Raw genomic sequence first — 23102 nt, 5'->3', positions numbered from 1 at the left:
GTTTCACAACTTCCTGAAAACCTGTACCCATTCCCAAAAAAGCAGATGTACGTTACACCAGGGGTGTGCAAGAGCAGACTGGTTTTCCCCACAGAACCAGTAACAGGTCTATCGGCAGAAGCTGCTGTATGGCAATAACCTGCTGCCTTCCAAATCCAGGGACTGGGGCACTTCCAGTCTCAAGCTTGATTAGCTTCGTGCCAACAGGATTATCTAGCCAAACTCCTCCAAAATCCACCTGATTTTCATCCAGTCTGAAAAAGTTTAAATAATATTGAAATCTCTATAGATTTATTCGGGGCTGGGGGGAGGCTGGAAGGAACTGAGGATGAAGCAATTCCTTACTTCCTTTTGCAGCTTGGGAGTGGTTATTTTAAGTTTTAGTCTGTACACTGCAAAAGCAATGTATGCAAGACAGCTGCTCATTCCACACAAACATTGAACTGTACCCAACTCTGATTTGCTTAAAATCACAAATTCTTTGGGATTATATGAATATCAGCATCTGCAAGTGCACCTATTTACCACAGAGAGAATGTAGAATATAAAGCTGCTGGTGCTGTAAGAAACAGCCAGTTAGTCTAGTTTAGAGTTCAGATACGAAAGTTACCCATGAGGGTATGTTTTCAGGCTCAAAGTATGGATTTTAATTGCATGTATCCCTTCCCTTGGTAAATGGCAAGATGTTTGGCTTTGTTCTGACAGGCAGAAGACTTGTACTACTACATGAAAAATAACAGAATAAATAGCTAACCTGAATCTAACCTCTCTGCTTGAAACCTAGATGCACTTAATTTAGCAAGTACATATTAATGACTATTATTAAAATAGCACTTTGCACCAAGTACAGGCAGACTGCTAGTATTTAAAAAACATGTTAGCTGGTCATCATAACCCCCCATGTTTCACAAGGCCTGGACCAGCTAACACTATTTTTGCCTATGCCAGGAACTACATGTTGTGAGTTTGCAAACACCACCTCCTTTCCCAGATAGGCCTGGAGTCTAAACACATACAGATTTTGATCCCATACTTTAGTACAAAACCTCAGCAGTTTGGAAAAAGGCAGAATCAAAGGAGACTTTATACATGGTTAGAAAAAGATTGAGGAAGAACCACTTCAGCAGAATACATTTACAGGACAAACAGGTATTTTTATAATTATAATGTAATATATTTCTGCCCCAGTTCTAATTCTTTGCAGTTTCTGAGACCTTTATTGGTAACAGATTACATCAAGCAGTAGCAGCACCTTTGTGCTGTTTCTCTTCCAGTTTTCATAGATAACACTCATCTGTATTTATGATGATTTTGTTCCTTGCAAACAAAAAGCAGCTATCCCCAGACTTTAGTTACTTTGTTTAAAAAACAAAGAACCAAAACAACCCACATGCAGTAAATCAATATGACTGTATTGGCGCCAATACTCATGAGTAACCAAGTAAGGTGAATTCCACCAAGTCCTCCAATAAACATTTATCCTCACATCAGTGAGTCTTTCATCTCAAAGCATTCTACAAGCCAGACCGAGTCTCAGAAACTTTAAAAACCTGCACTTTGCAGTCAAAAGCACTCCTCCCCCACAACTCTCAGAGAGCGGGATTTGGCCCCTTATTTAGTGCTTTGTTCACACCTGAAATGCCACCACAGCTGTTGTACATCAACACTTAGTAACAGTTTAAGGCAAGGATGTTCAAATACAGAATCTCTTTAACACTGGAAAGGCAGAATGGTTTGGGGGTTTTTAGTTGGTGCATAAGGGGCAACACCCAGTCTCTTACAAATAACCCTATGGGATGCTTAATGGCTTTAGTCCTATGCCGTTTGCCAGCTATGTGATCAGAAACGTTATCCCACTGATGTCAGAATTTTTAATAGTGATAAATGCAATGCAGACAGCATTAGCTGTCACTATGCTCTATCGCTGCAAACACTTTAACACCAAGAAGTAACCCCTTCCTCCAACTCAGACCTGAGATGCTGACATAACAACTAAGGTTAAGGCTCAGCCCCACAAACCCAGAACTACCATCAGGCTAAAGTAGGTGTCATTTACCACAGGCAGCTTTCATTTCCAAAGGGTTTCCACTGTCAGGAGTTCTCCCCAAATCAATGTTATCAATCCCACTTGTAATTTTACAAACTTCAAAGGGTTAAGACAGCAAGCACATTTATTGACTGGTGCTTCTTGGTGGGTTCAGTAAAGCATGACTGATTAGAGCCCAGTTCTAAAGAGCCCAGCTTTGTGAGGCTGGAATAAATGGGAGTCTGTCAATAACTCAGATCCAGGCATATTGACATAGTTTACAGCCTCAATAGGCAATTAACACTTTACAGTGGATATTACCCAGTGGCCTCCCCATGTTTTACTGCACATTTTCTGCCGTCAGCTGCAATATTGAAGGTTTGGAATAAAAATGATATTGGACAGACAGCACCTTTGTTCAGCTGCACAGAAATTTCTTCAACATCTGGGAGAGATCACAGTTTCATTCCTCTTTATGCACTCTCTCACACCCCTTGTCTCACTTTCTCTATCATTTACAGTTTCTAGCCTGCATTGGTGAACTCAAGAAACTCTCTTAACTAAGTAATTAAATCTGTTAAATACCAAAGCTCCCAAGGGAAACCCCAAAAGAGTGATAACCCCAGCATTTTCTCCCACCATGGGAGAGGCTAAGTTCCCAAATGAATGCCTCTTTAGCAGACAAATTATGCTGACAAATAACCAAAATTCACCCAGGAACCTTCAAAGCAGAAATAGCTGAAAAAAGTTGCATTCAGCTCACAATCATCTCTTGTAATCAGGACCAAGCCCATATCCCACTGATTAAGACAGAATTACAATACAGCTTCCTACTAGTTGCACACTGACAGAAAAAAAAATCCACAAGAAGGTGGATTCTTTCTTGGTTTTCAATGTTTAGCCCTAGCGAAATATGCTGACTTAGCATTTTGACACCACTGTCATAGTTATTTAGTTCAGTTCTTTCACACCAGCAGCATCAAAGGACAAAGTCCTGAAAAGCAACTGAGATTCCCCTCTCAAGCTCACCAGGGCTGGCACACAGAGACATCTGCCCTGGCAGGAGGGAGCCCGAGAGCCCAAACAAGAAAGCAAAACCAAAGCAGATTTACAGCAACATTTTGCTTGACCAGCCTGTAAAGAACTCTTTCCTTTTACTAGCAATAAAGAAGATATCACTTACCCCAGAACACAACATTTGAGGGAAAGCCTTAACAGCCCCACAGCACCCTACTCACAAGCCAGAAGAGGCAGCTGGGAGAGGAAACAGTCATTTACAAAATGGATTCAGCTGCTTCTTGTTACCTTGTTCTGAGAGGAAGCTGCAAAGCAGCCTGTCAGGAGAAGACCTTGAACCAAGAGCTAAACCTGGCAGAAATGAGGCAGGAAGGGATGAGAAAGGGGGTGCTGGGGGGCATCCCCCTGCAGCTTTTGGTGCTCTTGAGTCTGGGAGAGGTTCAGAATCAGCTGCACCTTGCAGCATGTTTCACTGCTTTGCTGGGTGATTTGCATGGGGATACGGTGCTGTTCAACGTGCACTCCCCCTGCTTTAAACGTGGGACCAGCCTGGGAGTTGCTCCTGTGGTCTGCAGCGTTCCTGTGCGCCCTGTCGGGTAGCTAGCTGCCTTTTCCCAGGTGTGCTCGTCCACAACGAGATTGCAGCACCCTTTAAGACTTACACACGGAGGTGAGAATGAAGAGAAGTTTATTCTTTAAGACTACACAAAGTTACAGGCTCTGAATGAAAGAGAAAATGCCTCATGGTTGATTCATACAAAGGCTCAATTGAAATTACACGAAGATGTAATACAAGCTGTAGAATTCCCAAAGGCAACATTTTCATAGAATTGTTTAGGTTGGAAAAGACCTTTAAGATTCAGCAAGAAAAAGAAATAATTTTCTCTATATTTGTCTTGCAGAGGATTCTCTCTCTTACCTTTATTTTCTTTCAAGGGAGGAAAACTCTGTAGATCACAATTTACATGACTGTGAGAGGTGATAGAGAATTGATCTTCATTTTTCCTGTGTCCAGTAGCAAAAGAAACCAGGGAGCTTTCCCAAGAACAATCAAGATACAAACCCAGTCCCCAGGTGCCAATATTTCACTTACCTGAAAAATATGGAAGACTTGTAAACTATTTTAAAATAAGCCATGTATTTTGCTCTTCACTTTTTTGACTAGTGAAATATTACCTTGATTGTAGAGTTTTTTGGATGGATTGAATTTATCAGATATTTGAAATTGATATCCTGTATTTACAGGCATCAGACTGGCAAATGGATTTGCCATCAGCAGCTCCCATTTACTTTCAGACTGGAGAATTTGGAATTCTGACCTATTTAATGGAAACCTCGGACAAGACTAGTTCAAGACGAAGTCACCAGCTTGAAGAGGACAAACAATACAATTTTCAAGGATGCCAGGAGTGCCATGGAGCCTTTCATTCTGTGTCTAAGGCTTCCTACACACTCAGCATCTGACAGTGCCATTTAAATACAGGGTTGCCCAGCTAAGGCTGGACAAGCTGGGTCTGGAGCCAGAGGCAAACCAGCACTGAGCTACAGCTGTGCTATTGGGGTACAGCCTTACACCCATGCACCTCTACTGCTCCTGGGAGCCAACACCTCTGTGCTCCACTGATATATTTTGTGTGGCTGTTCCAGCTCGCTGGGCAATAGCCCAGGGGTCTGAACAGGCTCTGCAATGAATACGTGCAGGTATCAAAAATGTATAGCTCACTTTTGCAACAAACAAACATAGCCCACCGGGCTTATGTTCTGGAGTCACTTATGTGGTGCTGAAGATTTTACCCCAGGGGTTATTTCAGTGAAGATTGTTTTTCTTTTTACCAGAGTAGAAAACCTGATTCATAGGCCAGTGGTAGAAGGGGAACTTCTCTTTGCCTCTGTATTAATGTCATGTGTTTCCCAATCACAACCCCCAATTTTATGAAAGGCAATAGATAAAAGAATTAGGAGCAGGATTCAGAGATGACAGCAGGATATCTGTAATGGCTGGCTTTCCTCTTTGAATTTCTCTTAAGGGATAGAAATACTATAGTAGCTTTCTTCCTTCTCCCTGTCCTTCCATGTATGAGAAATGGAATAGGTTAGAGGCATAGTCGAAGAAATATATATTAACACGGTATCCTCCACACTGAGAGAAGTCAGTGGGAACCGTTACCTCCAGGAAAAAAAAAAAAAAGGTAAATTTTAAGTCACCTTTCCAAGGGAGGAAAAGAGAAATAAGCAGAGTTTCAGAGATGAAACCAGCCATGTCTACAAGCTCAAAAGAAAAAGCATCCCTGGCAGACTGCTGGGAGAGAAGCAGCTGCAAGTTTGCTAAAGGAGACAAAGTACAACCTGTTCCTAAGTTGCTACTTAAAGAAAACAATCACTTCAAAACCCTTATCTTTAATTACTTCTACTCACTTACCAAAAATGAAATACATACCTAAGAACAATGTGCACTGTATACAAACAACACACTTTTTCCCAAACAGGCACAGTCCTGGAAGTGTCCTGGACTTGAAAAAAGGCACCAAGAGGCAAAGGGCTTCTCAGGAAATAAGATACTGTTCAGCCTAAGTATAGACAGGCAGCTCTGACCTTAAAGAATCATGGTAGTTAGTACATCTACTGAAGGAAAAAAGAAAAAGTAATAAAAAAAAAATCCAAACACAAAATCAATCCCTAAATGCTGCTGTGTGTTTGCACTGAGCTTATTTCTTCTGTGGTCCCTTTTTCTGGAAACAGGTGATGTCCCCATCCTGTTTTGCAGAGGGAGCCAGCCCAGTCTGGCAGCCTGAGCTGTGACCCTTGTGTGGTATTCTGCCAGGCAAGTACATCTGGCAGCTCTTCTGATCTGAAGTCCTGTGGTTTCCTTTGTGATGTGGCAAAGCACATGGCCCCCAGTACATCTGTATAATTAATGTGAGGGGAAAATATGAGCAACAACAGAAAAAGAAAAAAGAAAAAAAAAGAGCCCTCAAAGAACAGAAGCTGTTCAGGGTCAGCAGAAGGTCTGATAGCAAAAAGATGCAATGCAGAGCACAGGATGGGTTTGCCTCCGTACGTTTAGGACATGAGGAGATGAGGAGAGCTCTGATTGCGCCCTGTACCGTGGAACAAGTTCTCCATCTCTCGCAACATCTGTTTTACCAGTTTCTGATAGTTTGCAAGCCCTGCAGAGCAGGGACACTCTCTGTATTTACATATAAGGTCTCAGCTGGACCCAATAGCACTATAGAAACAAGAATAAAATAATCATCTGCCTATTGCAACCAGCAGGAGTTACCATGTCTGCAAAACTTTTTTAACACCATTTGTTGTGTTTTACCATACTGGGTTTTTTTAACATTTTACTTAGGGAAGTGGCAGGCTGGGATAATGGGAACAAGTGCCCTGTAAAGGACAGCGAGAAGTTCAGCTGCAGCAAGGGCCGTGGCTCTCGAAAAGCAGAGCTGGCAAACCAAAGCACCAAAGCTGCATGAAGCACCAGACCCAAAACTGCAGTGATGCTGAGCACAGAGCACCGGCACTGAGTGGAGGACCCGGGGAGGTAGTGATGACACCAGGGGACAGGAACTCCCAAAGCCTCAAACGGTCATTCCTGAGCCCTGTTCCGCTCAGATCTTGGTTCTTTGCAATTGCACTGTTTGAAAAATGGAGAAACAAAAATAAGCCTTTTTCTCTTAAAGGAGAAAGGGAAATCCTGAAATTCAAAGGAAACTTCTGGTGTGATTTATAATATATATAAAAGCTCTGTTATCAGGGAAGTGTTGTATTAATTTCTTCCCCCCTATACACACTAAGGGTCATAGGTAGGAGATGAATTTCCATGTTTTATATTATGAATACTCTCCTGTTCAGAACTTCTCTGTGCCACCCCCTTTTGTGGGGATTTCATTTGTATTTATAAAAGTTTGTGTGTCATTCCACTGCATTAATGGATACTTAACATGCTAACGAGTATATTTTGGTAAGCTCTTATTTCAGATTTCCCATGATTACGAATTCATCTTACACTGGAAGTAATAGTCCCAATTCTAATGAATTCCTCTGGTATTAACATGCCTCACAAGTGTGTCCACAGGTGCTCAAGTGCAATTTAGCATTAGTTAAATGAGTTAATGGACACCAAAAGTTTCACTTATTTTCTAAGTGATCCATTAACACACACACACACACACAAAAATAAAAATTACAAAAGCCAGCAAGCAGATTCCTTTCATAAGATAACTCAGAGATCTGTTCTCCACATGTAAATTTTGTTTTGATACCAAGAGTGGCTCTTAAAGCACTGGCTGAATGGATGCATATCACAGGTGTCAGAGTGCAAGAAGCTGATGTGAAAAAGGGGAGGAGAGGGTGAAAATTTGTACTGAAGACACAGGGGCAAGAGGCAAGCCCAGGACAGCAGGACAATATTGCCTGATGCCAAACAGACAGAGGTGATATGGCCACTGTTAAACTAGCAGTTCTGAATGGGTAGTAAACAGTAGTAGTTTGTCAGTGACTGCTTAGGAAAAGGTCTTATGAGTTAAACTAGTTTTTATTTTAAGTTCTATTATCACTGGGCAACTGAGATAGTAATAAACACAGTAAGTCTCTCTATGTTTTAGTTTCATCTTTCATAAAAGTGTCATTAGAAATTTGAAATGCCTCAGTATTGAATCAAAATATTTTAAGGTTGTTAAAATGTAATAATTTCAACTAGGTGAGGAGGAAGAAAGGACACTTTCTTTCCTGGTATTTAAATTCAAGTGTAAGCGAAGAATACTAAGCCTTGTGAATAATTTTAACAAGAAATAAATCACTGGAACAAATTTGATCATGGGGCACAAGCTTCTTCACTTTATATTCCATAACTTTCCTTCAGAAGCTGAGACACAAGAAACCCAAACATGCAAGTTGTGCAGCAAAGAAGCTCCAGTGGTACAGGACTTGCTTTAGTGAGCAACTGTCAGATCTACCTAAAACTGTCCCAGCAAGAAGCATATGCCAAGTGCTCATGCAAAATGGCATACATACTTGCTAATAAGCCTTTTATCAAAATTACTATCTTACAATTTATTTTTTCTGAAATTAGATTATAGAATTTTTCCACAAAAAAATGCAGTTCATCATGTTGGATCCTCTAAACTTCAAGGAGTTTGTTCACCCACTAGTAATACAGGCAAACTCTAAGTTCTCAGTCCTGCATCAGGGCTTATAAACTACAGCACTCTTTAGAGTCATGGAAATGCAGCATTAGGAGATGCTAAAGTAAGACCAGAGTGTATTTTATGAATTTTGCCTTAAGAACAGAGATGCTCTGTAGCATTATTCTGTTTGGATATGAAAGGCAAGTGTAAATGCAGATCAGCATTATTTCCAGGCAGAGGGAAAAAAAAACCCAATATATATATATATATATATATATATATGGCAAATGGGATCAGCAAGGGGTGTTGTGGCCAGCTGGGAAGAGCAGAGAGCAGAAGGGATGTGGCTGTCAGCAGGTCACGGGGAGCAGATGGAAGGGAGATGCAAAGACAGCAGAGAGCTGTGTGAAACAGAGCAAGGCAAAGGCAATGTGGGCCACACATTTTGCACCAGCCTCCAAAGCGCCTTGCTACAGCTCTGGTCCTCTCTCTGATGTAAGCAAGCATATAGCTCAACAGAGCATGCTAAAACAACTGCATAAACAACGTGAAAAGCAAATAACTGAAAGCATTTTACTTTTAAAAATCTGTTTTCATCAGTTTAAGGTAATTAGTTCTGGGAGATGATGATAGAGCGGTGAAAGTTGCTGCAAGTGACAGCAGTGAAACTCCTGACACAGATATGGTACAGATTGCACCACCAAGTAACACTTCCTATGTTTCAGAAATCACATTGTCAACAATGTTTCCAGGCCCTGAAATTAGCTGAAGTAATCAGGAGCTGTTGGCAGTAAGCAGCAGGCAGCTTGCTGGATTGCCTTTCTTTTTCACTGCAAGAGCCCCTGGTCATAGCTTAAAAACCCCCATACCTGTAAGAGCATTCTACTGAGTTTCCCTCTGTCTGGGTCCAAGGGGCAGCCTCCCATAAACAATGTAAAGATCCAGGTCCTTGGGCTTTCTGCAACACTTCCCCAGCACCATCTCAGCTTCAGAGAGAAGTGGCCATGAATTTGGCCAAGGCCGTTTGTTTTTCCAGGCAAAACAGAGGTCCTTCCTTTTTGTGTTCCCATCAGAAATACAGAAATTTTAACACTGTAAGAAAACACTTAAAATTGAAAAAGGTTTTTTTCCCCAAAACATATCTTGCTGTCTTCCATTTTCTCAGATCTCTGTTGCGCTATGGGTAGATTAGAAATTAGGCACGTCATTTCTATCTGAAATGGGTTTATTCTGACCTGATTTGGGTGACAGCTCTGAGATCCTAATTGGTTATGATATGCCAGAAAAGCAGGCACCTCTGCAAGGGTCCCTGAAGTTTTCAGTACTTGGGGTCATCTCATCTATTTCCTACAGCCAAGTTACTGGGCACCAATTTTCCGTTTATGCCTTTACACCCAAAAAAAGCATTTGGAGACATTTCCTCTGTGCTGCTCAGTCCTGTGCAACTGCACAACAACAAAATGACAAAAACTGTTGGAGATCACTACAAGCAGCTGAAATTTCAGTCATCATTTGCAAATCTTACGTTTGCCTAGAATCGCTTACAATTCAACCCAAGGGTGTGCTTAGCTACAAGGATGATACAAAAGATGATACAAAAGGAAATGCATCCTTTCTGCTCCTGTGTTCCAAGGAGCGCATTGCTTCCAGTAGGCAAATGGTTGCTGCCAGAAAGCACACAAACCTGCCTGCCCGTTGAAGCTCTACCCACATGGTACAATGAGAAGTCCTGTCTGAATACCCAGACAGTTGGGTTGCTTCACCAAGGCAAGATTTTCGACCCTGTAATATTTCAGGTAAGACCTTTCAAAAGGACTACAGCTGTTTCCAGCATTTCGCTCCCGTGCAGACCCAGTATAGGACCTATATGCCAGGAGAACAGCCTCCACGCAGGACGGGTCACTCCACCGGTGGACAAGTCAGGGACCATGGGATCCCAGATAGACTGAAGGAAGGTTGCCTCTCCATGTATCTCCACAGCCTCTGCTTGAAGCCAGAACATGATTTCTGCAGAAGGCTGCACAGGATAAGGTCTCTTCTGTTTTACTGTGAAGGTCATAAGTGTCCTGATGAACAAGAATTTTCATCCCTCCCTGGCCTTGCACCTGGTTTTCTCCATTTGCCAATTTTCAAATGAAGCATAGCAATAAATCATCATCATCTCAGAGGCAAGTCTCCCTGCAAACACAACATCCTAATTCAATAGAAGACGCACATGTTCCGAAGTTAAATCACTGCATGCTCACAAGAGGGCACATATTGTTCTCTTTGTTTCCCAACACTTTTGATGTTCTTGCCTGTTCTGCCGTATCTTCAGATGACATCTGAGGCAGTTACTAGTGGGGGTTTTTGCTTGTTTGGGTTTTTTTTTACACTCCTTAAAACCCTTGAGGAAGTACCTAAACAGGATTTCTAGATTAATTCCCACATGCCAATTCCAAGACTCTCTTCTTCCTCCACAGAAGTTAAAAATAGAAAAGATAGTTTAGCAAGGCAGACAAGTCAGTGGATAAAATCCCAGGAGTGGTGGAGCTACAGCACCAGGGTTGTTAACTAGCACGATGCAAGTATTGAAACTGATTTGGTCCCCAAGGTCTTAACCTTCTGCCCACAAAACCCACCTCAGTTCACTGATCCTGGCTGGATGTTAGGTCAATGTACAAAGAGACAGGTCTTCAGCTGAGAAAAATACAATTCTTATTTTGTGGAAGTTAGAATCATCTCAAACAATCACACACATAGTAAAGGCAACCTATGTTTTCTCTTGAGAGGGAAAAAGCATTAGCTATATAGTCAGTCCAAAATGCCAGGACAATGACACCTCTCAGTTTGATAAAAATTCAAGAAATAAAACTAGTTTTCAAGGAAAGCTTGCTCTCCTCATTTTTTCTACAAAGTTTGTAAAGAGAAACCCTTAGAGTAAAATCTCTTAAGCCCTGACACTTACCTAAACCCAACTTTTGAATAACCAGTACAAAGTTGGTTTTTTACTGTATTTTGAGTTTCAGAGGAGAGAATACAAAAGGCATTTTTGGATAGTCAATAGAAGAGGAGGAGAAAATCGGTACAAATACGCAGTATTCTGAGATCATGAGAGACAAAGTCTACAAATGAACAATCAAACTCCATTTCACAGCTTGAATTTGCCTTTGTATTTTGACCCTATTGGGATAGAGTGAGTTGTGTTTTCAGCCTTGTCTTAGTAACTAAGAAAGGGGGGAAAGCTTAGTGATTATTTTTTTTAAACACAAAGTTTTTCGTGCAAGTGGAAACAAAGGGAGAAAAAAATAGCCTAACAAATACCAAGATTCACTTTGCCTTAATGTTACTTAAAAGGAAAACAAAAAAGCACAGGTTGGTGATATTGGGATCACAGTCACTGAGTTAATGTGCAGCTGCAAATATGGAAGAACTTAGAACACAGAAGGACAGAAGGAGAGTTCATCAAGTCATTTATAACAGCAGAGGCAAAGCAATGGAGAGTCTACATCCTCACAAAGAGAGGATAATTCAACAGAAACCTCACTGCCAAAGGCCGTAATTACAACCAGGCAGTTTAATCATGCACCACGCCTTGATTTAGCCTCCAGGTCTGACCTTTTGGCTCTGCCCACAGGCTTTGTGTACACAGTTGGCATGTGTGGAGATGCCTCATGCCCTTCTTCTAAAGGTAGAAGAACATAGTTGAGCCTCCAGTTCTACTTTTTTTTCTTTTTTGATGGTAAAAGAAGAGATGACTTAAATTTGTCCCTTTTGTCTTCTTTTTCATATAGCTTGTTTGTGGTTCAATTATTATGACATTCTCCCTGCGGATAGTGATGTTGGGGGAATCTGGTAATACTTAACAAAAATAAAAAATGAAAGAATCTTGTCTGCCAAGCAGAAAGTAATTAAGGAACCTGGAACACACAGAAGGCAATAAAGTCACTGAAGGAACAGCATTCATTAAGCAAGATAAAGCACAGCAGGGCATGCATTCCTGGCCCTATACGCTGTGCCCTACACACCATCAGGTACTCAAGGGCTAATGCCATAGTGCTACACGTAAGACGTGTAAGGCTGCAAGCCGGGAGCCAGAGGAACAGAGCACTAATGAGTGGAAAGCCCAAACCACAGTATCTCACTGCTCTTCTAAATCAGCCCTTGTTTAAATGAAAGTTCAGCAGTCAGCTGAACAAATAATTTCAGACAACATTCTTAGCCTAAAGTTGCTCCTCAACATTATTCTAGCTCAGTATTTTTCACCTATGAATTCTAGATTGGTGGAAGAATGGCCCTCAGCAGACATTTGTTGCTCTGTGTTAGAGATCTGTTAAATTCTGACTAGCTGATACCGTATTGCCTCCACTTCTGAGCAGCTACCTCTGCAAAACAGAGCAACAAAACAGGAATAAATACTCAACTCCAAACTCTTGTGTTTACAAGTTCAGTTTCTTCAAGTGTGCACATAGAAATCCTTTAGTTGGTGTCTTCAGGCAAGCTGCAGTAACACCAACTCTCCAGAAACATTTACTCTGTAACGTGACAGCTCTTATTCCAGGGCATGCCATGTCCCACCCCAGAAGCTGCTGCATTTCATAGCTGATTGAAGAGATCTCAGGTGCATGGCAGAGTCCTTCAAAGTTATCTGTTTGTATCCAAAACTCTCTCTTAAATAATATGGTTGTAGCTGCAGTATTTAGTCTTCTTAGATTGCCACAACATAGGAAGTTGTTATAATTCCCAGTTTACACAGACAAAGAAAATTGTCTTGTTCAAAGTCACACAGAAAGTAGGTGGCAGGAGTAGGAAGTGAAGCCAAGTATCCCAGCCCTGGTCATACCCTAATTCCTGATCTCCTTCATCATGACCTAAGAAATTCAGGGATTTTTTTCCCTTTGTTTCTTTTTCTTCCTGTCCTCAGAATGTATTTAGGTTTTATTATAAACCTTTTCCGTTCAGCCCTTAAGGCTAGAAACATGATTTGTACCACAAATACACATGACTCCGGGACTTAACGCTATCTGGTAACTTCCCTCAATTCTTGCCAACTGGTTGCAATGCCACATTTGTATTCCATAATGATCTAAAATGCTTACACAACAGGTAATATGCACATAACCAAAACCCCTAGATTAAATTAAAACTATTTAAACATTTGACTAGTCCCACCATGGCCAAATCAAACATGCAGCACATATGATACTATCAGTGTTTAATTATATTCATATATAAAATATATATTAAATTGTATATATAAAAATATATACGATAACATACTCTAGTTCACTGTTTTTCAAATATATACACTTCAACTGACTGTACATAGGAGCTGCTAGACACACCTTTATAGATGAGGACTATTTTGCTGATAGAATTAACTGCACAGTATCAAAGCTTCATTTAGCTAGACACAAGAAGTATAGCTAGACACTGATCTCAATGGATACTTGCTCCTGAAGGGTGCAAGGCAGCTTCCAAAACCCTCCCATGGAAGCAGCCCCGCGCACCGGTTGCATCCCAGTTTGCCCAAACAGATCCAGCCTGGCCCTACACCGCACAGCTGAAGCCCGGTGTAACCCTGCCAACAGCCGCATCCCTGCAAAATGGCAATGGCACCGGGACCGGGGAGCTGGGCACGCTGACAAAATCCAGGCAGCTTGGTTTACATTCTATTTGCAGCCTGCTTCAGGGAAAATCAGGGAGAGGAGGAGCCCGCAGGTGCTGGGGCTGGACCTGGATGAGACCCATCATGCCTGGGCAATGGGGGTGCAAAGCACAGCCCCCCAGACCCTGTGTACTGCTGGCACTCAACAGTCAGGTCTCACAGTAAATCAGAAGCTTCATGCAGTACGGCAACTCACAAATGCATAGGTCCTGACATAGCCCTTTTACCGCTAAAGCTAAAGGGAGTATGTGCTATTAGCATTTTCCAGGGGTGCCCAAGAGCTCAGTGTGCAACATGGGAGATGCTGCCCAGTTGCAGAGCTTCCCGTCATCAAGATCTTAGCTACCTGCTTTCTGCAGTTATCATCTTCATCCAATCAACCTTTAGAAAAACAGTTTGTATTTAGTCCTTATCTACAAGGACAGGTTCAAAGAGCTCCTGCTTTTTTCAGAGCTGCTTTTCTCTGTTCCCTTGTTTCTAACACTTCTGCCTCCTGACCGCCCGTCAAGTCACACTCTCCAGCCCCAAAATTTGCAAGATGTTTTCTCAATTTATACACTCTCCCCCCCCTTTAGTTTTTGTGTGCATAAGAAGTACCTTGAACTCCTCAACTCCTTCTGACAATGCCGCCTTAGGTCAGGCCCGGGGCTGTCTCACCTGAGTCAGGAAGCGGCATTTTTCCATGTAAAAATCAAACATTTCCCATTTAAAGGACCACTCTGAGTGCCACAACCAATGTAGCTTACAACATGGCAGGGAGATGGGAAGAGGAGGAGAAGGAAAGAGAAATCCAGTGTTTGGAACAGTGGCACCATTGTCTGAGTATATAAATAAAGCAGGAGTTTATCATAATTTATTTATAAAAACTATTTCTAATCTAATTCTTTGCATATTATCTAGGGGCAAGAGAGACGAGACAAAAAAAATGGTTCTTAATCAGGAATTGCCACATGGAGTAGTTTTGATTAATATGCAAAACATAGATTATAAATAGATTTATAAATAAATGATCAACTACGGCTGCTGCTTTATTTATCTATGGACTTGCAGAAAATTTGAAGGCTGAATTCTGATTAAATGAGAATCACCGGTAATGGTGGACTGGCTGGCTTAAACGGACTGGTAAAGGAAAGTGAGAATGTATTTGCATAGCACCTTTGATTCAGAACTCCCAAGTGCTTTGCAGAATTAATATTATATTTTAGGGGTCACTTCATGCATTACTGAAACACAGCCTCTGAGGAGGAGGGAAGATAACTTTCTGCATCTATTTCACCTTTCATTGAAGATCTCAAAGCACTTTGCACACTAATTAAGCCTCCTATTATCTTTATGCAATCCACTCCTGCAAATTGCTAAACCAATGCAATCTAAAGTACCAGGAATAAAACCAGGGAAAATTCATCAGCTGTTCTTTGGTATAACTTCATTTCACTTCCAGATCATCAGGTTGAGGTCAGCTGGTCCCTCAAAAAGCTGTCCTCACCTGAATGGCAGTACAGATCCTAAAGCACAGCGTTCAAATAACTTAGAAGTTAAGACCCATTGCACCTGATATCACATCGGCCCAAACTTCTCATCTGCGAGCACCATAGCATCCTGTGATGATCAAACCTCAGCCCCAAAGTCTGCACCTCTGACCTAAGAGCCTGAATTTTTTTTCACTGATCCATTCTGCCACGGAGACGCACACGTGAATAGAAGGCTGAAGTTCAACATGACACTTGAGGCCAACTCTAAAGATGTGACAGTCTGCAGATGCAAGTCTGCCCATTCCCATCTGTACTGAATCTATTCACCTGGGTCAGACTTGCCTGTATCCATCCAACAGCAGGACACAGGAGGGCCATATAGCCACTGAAAATGCCTACGAGTTGGTTCAGCCTCTTTCATTTACCTTACCATTTAAAAATAAGAAAGTCAAAGCATTTTTTTTTCATATGGCAAAGCTGTCCTGCCAAGTCAGTTTTCACAGCTGAGCACTTCCCAAGGTGCCAGTTCTGCAATTCAGGGCCTGGATGTGATCCCCTGAGCATGATGGATAGCTTTAAAATGAAGGCACTGCGAGAAGTACCAGCTGTCCAGGTGCACATTGGATTAGCATGGCTGAACCACCCCTCCTCCTCCTCTGACTCCCTCTGAGGAAGGAGCAGGAGCTCATCCCGTGCAGGCAGAAGGCTTTGGCAGCAGGAGAGACACAAGAGCCCAGCAGATGCGGGCAGGGACACAGCCACACGTAGGTCACACCTTATCCAGATGTGAGCCTGCTTTTATTGTGTCCGAAATAACTCACTGTTACCTGGCAAGTTTGGCCGAATCCTTTCCAATCCCCTTCATCTGACAACTTCCTTTCCGACGCCTTCATCCCAACAACCAGTAGCTAAAAGAAGAGACAGAGCAAATGCAAAATTTACTTATTTTCTCTGAATAAATCAAGCCAACCTCCAACCTCACCCTCCCCCCCCCCCCCCCACACACACATTTCCTCCCAGTGCCCATTCCAGGTTTCCAGATGGCCCTAGAAAAGGATTTCATTCTAAACCACGCTGCTAATTAACAGGTTCTGTTATGTTTAAAGGTGGAGACCACCTTTAAACGTTCCTTGCACACAGCAGTGGAGGATGCTCACGCTGCATGGGGCCAGCAAGCAGCAGCAGCCACTTTCAGCAATGGGCACCTCCGTAGTGCTTGTCATGAGGACTGGGTGGCTGCCTGGGCTCAGCTCAGCCATGCCACACAAGGTGGACACCAGCGTGACACAAGCATTCTTGAATGAAGGTTTGTCTCTCTACAGGTTTTCTTGTCTTACAGTGCTTTTTGAGACAGCACAGGACACGTTCCAGACGTTCTGGGAAAGCTGATTCTCTAAGTGACATAGTTCAAACTCCATTTTGTAGAAACCGTATGCCAATACAGTGCTGCTTCCTCTCTCCACCCAGCAAATTCCCAACGTGGACAGTCTATTGACTAAACAGAGCAAATTTTACCACAGCAGTAACAGTTTGTCCGGAGAGAACATTACCACTCACTGCCCGATTAGAAGACTGTTGAATGCACGGAAATGCCTTTTGAATAAACACTTGACAACCCTCAATAAAACTGTAAGAGAGAGTTACTGCAGATTTACTACCCAGGAAAGGCAAGCTCTTCACAGCATAGCCAAGAGCTTACTGCTTCTTATTTAATGGTGATAAATGCAAGAGCTTCGCACTCCCACAGCAACCTGGGTTAAAGCAGCTTAGCAGGAAAATAAAACCGGTACCTTCCGATCCTCCCACAGAGAGATGAAGAGGAACCACAAGTTTGCCACGGTGAGTGCAAGCTGCATACGCTTGCTCCAGGTCGGGTGGCGTTTACTAAGAGGTGGGTCACTCCTTGGGTAAGGCAGCTCCGCCGAGCAGCAGCACAATCGCTGGTGTGCTCTGGGTTCCTATCCCAGTTTGCTGCAGGGTAACTGCCGCTGTGCTCCGGCCCTGCAATTGCAGAGGTGAGCTGGGGGGCGGGGGGAGGGGATTGCTGAGCATCCCGGCTCCCCTCCAGTAATACACATCTGCGGGCCAGGGTGGTGAGACCTCTCCCCCTGCTGCCCCACGTGAGGAAAGGAGGACCATAAAGAGAGCCCGGTGATCAGCCTTTACTACGATGGTGCTTAGACAGTATTTGAGTTTTCTGAAAAAGGGTGATGGGCAAGGAGGAAGGGACTGGTGGGCTCCCTTTACACTAAGCCAGGTTGCCCATTAGGGCGACCCATCCACCTCGGGCAACAGCCTTTCCTGCACGAGCACAAAGGGGATATTTACAACCCCAGGGAGGATACCGCAGCACATTTGTTCTGCAAATGAACATTGACGTAAAGGTCTTGCCCTTGCTGATGAGCATTGATGTGTTTTTTTTCTGTACTCACAGTTCTTGGTGATAGGGAAGTATTCACAGGGTAGTTTTGTTCTCCTCCTTAAGGAGTCTAGCCCTGCGCTTCAAAAGTAAACACCCAACAAAAATTATTATTACTAATTCTCTTATCTTTATTCCCTTGAACATGTTCCCTCCCTGGTAAGGCTGCAGTTGGTGCCTTACCTTCTCAGAAGCACCCAGGGTGCTGGGGCTCACCGGCCCCTGCGAGCCAAGCAGCCCCGCCAGAGCTGTACCACCCTGCCTGGCAGCCGGTGCCACGCTCCCAGCTCTCTTCCAAGACAAGAGCAGCGAACAGGCCCAGCCAAGGGTAGTCTCCAAGGTCCAGACACTTGGGTATAACAACTGTCCTCTTCAGCTAATGGCAACCCTTCCCATTGCATGGCTAATCGTGGCTGATGTTTGTTTTATTTTAGCAGCGGCTGCTGCAGCCGGGGATTGAGTGAGCCGGTAAACTGTCCTTTGGAGACCTTTCCTACTCACGCTATTGATGCTACAGCAAGCAATCTTTGGGGTAATGGAGGAGGGCAAGCATATAACATTTCCCTGTAGGCCCCCACTATTATTTCCTGTCTAAAAAGTAACATGAAATGTGATCTACAATTGTAGTAATTAAAGGCATAATATGCTATTTTATCTGTTATTGGACCCCTCACACAAGTAAGTGGAGTTATCTACCTACTGCTGTTCCAACTGCTTTCTGAATGCAAAAACGTGATTAATAGCTCTGAAAGACAAAAGAGCTTAAGCCGTTTAAAACGACACTATTCCCATAGGACAAAGGTGTATCATTGCTGAAATGAGGGTGCATCAACACCTTCATGGTTTTCTTCATTTAAGCCCTAATCACTTTGCATAGCAGAGATGGAGCCCTATTGGTTTTCTAAGTGGGGAAGCTGAGGCAAAGATGAGAGAAAGAAAAAGGGTTTTGTCAGGACCCTGCACTGATCCATAGCGACATGCTAGGACAGAAGCGACTTCCCTGAAGAAAGTTGCAGATGGATGCAGATTTAGGAAGCCAGTGCCCAGGCAGCTGACAATTGTCGGGATACAAATGAGAGAAAAGAAGATCGTTCTAACCCAAAACATCGCTTAAAGAATAAATAGCCACACTCAGGCGGTAATGAGAACACTGATGCTGGATTGTCCAAATTTACCGGTGATTTTCGCCTTCTTCTAAAACAATGGGACGAACTTCGCTTATCTCTTACACAAACGTTAGGGGCATGCTGAGTAGTGGAGCTATTCAACCTCCACACCCTTAGCAATCTACGGTTTGAAAAGCACTTTCAAATATGGGTCACAGTTTGTGTACAAAAATGAGAACATTTAAATGTAGCCACTTGCACATTCCTAGCAGGCTTCTGCAGTTGTTCACATTAATTTAGTAAGGAAGGAGTATATAAATTAGATGTCGAGATGGTGTGTAATCAGTCTGTGCATGCGTTTACAGCAACAGTATATCCTTTTGCTTCTGCATCAGTAAATAAAAACCAGTAAAAGACTCGTCTCTCTCTGATACCAGACAAATCGCCTTAGATTTGAAAACAGGAACTATCAAGGCACAAAACTGACAGAAAAGCAAAGGCTGTGAGAGAAAAATCTTCCAATACTGACATTTAAGCTGGAATTGGTGAAGAAAGAATAAAAACTATACAAGATACACCACCACCCCCATTTTCATAAACAAAAGTCAAACCCAAAATTCTTCCTGTGCAATGCTTTCAATTGATAATGTAAAGTTTCTGCCACCAATTTTAAATACTATTAGTGAAAGCTGAATATAGTTTGTATCCTTTCTTTCACTTCATCAAATGCTATGAAGTGAAAGCTATAATTACGTCCTGGCTATTGCCCTTTTTTCCCCCATACAGAATCATATCCAAATGTTTCACTGTTCTTTTTAATGCTTCATTTCTCTTAATGGCAAATGAGGTTTCAAAATGTAGAGGAAGTTTGGAAAAGATATTGGTAAACAACTTGGAAAATAAAGGCAGAGAGAAAAATTAAGTAACACCTGCGCATCATTATTTAAGTTGTTGAAAAAAAAAATATTAGGAACATAGAGAAAGCTTTTAAACACTTACAGCAGTGACTTAATTCTGCCTAGAAGAGAAGGGGAAAAAATAATGAAGATTTAGCATAATTTCGGTTTATAAAATGTAAACACTTTTAGTGCAACTTAAAAGTTTTCTAATTTAAGATGTGTAAAATCCAAAATCAGTTGAGATCTGCATTTTTAAATTATTTCTGCAGCAAAGTTCATTTCTGATTGACTGAAACAGCAAAAGTTACAGTGGGTGCTTATCCAGCCCAGCACTACAACAGTGTCATTTTGTTACCTATTTATTGACCTTCCTTGAATCTATCATGCTTTCACAAATGATACCAGAACTCTACCATGTTCAATTATTTCTTCACCTGTGTTGCAAAAGATGCAATTTATACTGAGCAACTTTTTATTTCTCATTAGCTTTATCTTTAATGATAAAGATTCATCCTAAAAAAGTTAACAGAAAATAAGCAAACAAGTACAAGCCCTGCACTCGAGGCAATATTGTTCTGTACAAGGAAACAAAACCCATTTGTGTGGCTTTTTTTCTTTTTTCCCCAGAAAAGTTGCATTAAAATTTGCTATGTATGGAAGTACACATGCATTCACTGTTAATGCCAGTCAATGAATGCTACAGCTACACAGGGCAAGATTTTTTTTTCGTGTGGATGATGAATAAATATATTACCCAAACCAATGACTCTCTGTGCTTGTCTGAAGCAGAAGGGAAACATGCTCTAATAAGGCAGGATGCTCCAGCACGTCTCCTGAGCACGACACACTTGTGAGAAGCGTGCTCTATATGGGAAAGAGGCAGAAAACGCCAGTGCAATAAAATCATCCCAGAAAGGAAATGATAAAGAAAAGCTGAGATTGAAGGTGGTCCTTCTCTCTTGGAGAAGTGGAAGACAGACCCCTAGCAAAGTCCTGTCAGCCATTCCGTCACTGATGTGTGACTGCCATTAGTTGTGCAAGCTGCAAATCTACACTGAGGGACCTGGTTACACATGTACCATCAACTGATTAGGAAAAAAAGCCATAACAAACTAATCTTCCTCTTACTTGCAAGATTGTCCTGTGAGTTTTGACTTCGTTGACTTAATGTCCAACTCATTGACCTAAATATTGATTCATACAGAATTTCTGATATGTCTGAGAGGACCAAACCAAGCTCTAGATTTTATAACTCAAGTATTTGTCTTTTTTTTTTTTTGCTTCTTTTTTGCTTATATTACCACAATCACAATGGTAAGGACACCTTATTCAGCATTTCTATCAAACAAATCAAAGCACATATTACAAAGCTTCTCAAGGGATAAAGTCTAAGTCTGGGGAATGCAACCTCCAGATCTCTGTATGAAGTTATCAGAGTTGAGAGCAAACAGAAAGTGCCATACTGCTTTCTCGAAAGTAAATTAATGTCCAGCATCTAGTCTAGGAGTGCATATCTACCCCAAACATACCTACTACTGAATTTACGTGTTTAAACAGTGTCTTGGACAACAGTCAGGGAGCCTTCCCTCTGCGGGATGGACAATTTCAACTGCCCAGAGAGACAGGACAAGGGAAAAAGCAATAACTGGTCTCAATTCATAGGCTGGGCAGTGAGGAAGAGATTCAGTCTCATGTGTAACATTTCCAATTCACAAATTACAGTGCAAGTGTTAATTGCAAAACTCTATTTTAGGATCATGGACAGATTTAATTTTATGAGCCAAATCCTGACTGTTTGTTCTGCATCACTGTAGTTCCTGCTCTAAATTACTGGGGGCTATGACACTCGAGGAAAACAGTACAAACCCAGTTACAATAGTAATCATGGGTCATCGTAAGGTCCCATCTAACAAAGACTATAAAAAATTCAGCCCCACTGCTTCTAGGACTAGGAAAAAAATTGCATCTTTAGGAATCATTTTGAGCTGACACACTGCACCGAGATGGCTTTTTCCCTTCGCAGCTTGTGTACAGCAGTTCAGCTCTTTCTGTTTTCCCTACCAGCTGCTCTACGAACACTACCCCTGTCAGCGGGAAGTTACAAAAAAATGAATGAAGACTGATGATTAACGAAGAAAGAGGGTGAATATTAATCATGGAGTCAACATTTGATGGGAACATTGATGGAATAGTGGTCCCATTGGAAGTTGTTAGGAGTTGATTTTTATGCCCCAGGGCAGTAGTTTTAAACCAGGACTCATGATGGAAGAGAGGTTGCTTGTAATGTTTTAAACAGGCCATTGTGGAAAGCATACCTTCTCCCGCCCCTCCCCCAGCCTTTGTTGTGCTAGGTTAAGAGCTAGCCTAGGCCTGTTGTACACCCTGCATTCCCCCAAAACACCCAAAACTGTAAAGATCCAACCTTTAAACAGGAACAGGACATCAGTTTTTTTCCTTGCTGAACCGCAAGCGAGCCCTCACCACCTGAGGCCACTCACATTAAGTCAAGAAATACTGATGCTGCTAGTTCTGAGCAACTTTTCTGATGTTTGCCATGCTTATATTACACCAGGAGAAGAAGAAGGGTCTTGGACAACACACCTCCGTAGCTAGGTAATTCGGGTTTGCATTTTGCCTATTTACAACCCAATCCAAACCCCTCTGAAGGCAATAGGAGTCACAGCTACGTTATGGAGCAGCGTAGCCGAGCCTTCCTAGCCTTGGCTGGAATTCTCTGTATCTCACAAATGAACAAGTGTACTTGCAGTCAATACTGTATCTGGAGTGCACAGCTGATACTCTTTTTCTTTGGTATTACACAAAATCATTCCTTATACCAGATCATTGATTTTTCTGCTGGAAAAACCTTGCAGGTGCTGCCTCCAGGCAAGCTTCATCCACGTACTAGACCCAGCCACTAGACCTCTGAAAGTAACAGACATATGAAATACTGTAAAGATACTGCAGATTTACTGCACATATCAATTTGAATTGGAAAGTCATAGAAAGGACTTGCAAAGTCACTCGAATATGGCTGCAGTCTGCCACTGAAGTTAATGTGAGTTGGATGCCCACCAATATCCAGCTCTTCCAACAGTCCTGTCAAGCAAAATGGGCTTTTGCATACATTTCACAATTTCTGCTGCAGTTGTTTCAAAGGGGTTTTATCTGGGAGAGGGGACATGGCAATGGAAGAAGGGCTATATTCAGAGCTGGCATCAACTGCTGTAATTCTGTTGAGGTCAACAGACTTACTGAATTTCTCAGTGACAATTCCTTGGTTTTCCTATGGTGCTCCTTAATCTAAACTCAACCGATACTCCAAAAGGATGCAGAGTCACGGCACATGGCCTCCTTCCTGAACCTTGCTTTACAAATTAATCCATA

The 23102-nt window shown here is 42.2% G+C and overlaps 1 long non-coding RNA gene across 1 annotated transcript in view; it reads right to left on the bottom strand.

The window, feature by feature from the left end:
• LOC129737009 (uncharacterized) overlaps positions 1-17875 on the bottom strand; it is a 208567-nt gene extending 190692 nt beyond the window's left edge. Inside the window, exons 1-2 of the long non-coding RNA XR_008734310.1 lie at positions 17082-17875; positions 16119-16199 (exon numbers count right to left, since the gene is read on the bottom strand). This is a non-coding gene — a long non-coding RNA (uncharacterized LOC129737009). The remainder of the gene's footprint in view (positions 1-16118; positions 16200-17081) is intronic.
• Positions 17876-23102: the final 5227 nt, after the last annotated feature.

The sequence above is a fragment of the Falco cherrug genome, chromosome 10 (assembly GCF_023634085.1).
Source record: "Falco cherrug isolate bFalChe1 chromosome 10, bFalChe1.pri, whole genome shotgun sequence".
NCBI classification, from domain to species: domain Eukaryota; kingdom Metazoa; phylum Chordata; class Aves; order Falconiformes; family Falconidae; genus Falco; species Falco cherrug.
Note: the sequence above shows the minus strand (reverse complement) of the source record. Positions and strands in the feature narration are given on the sequence as shown.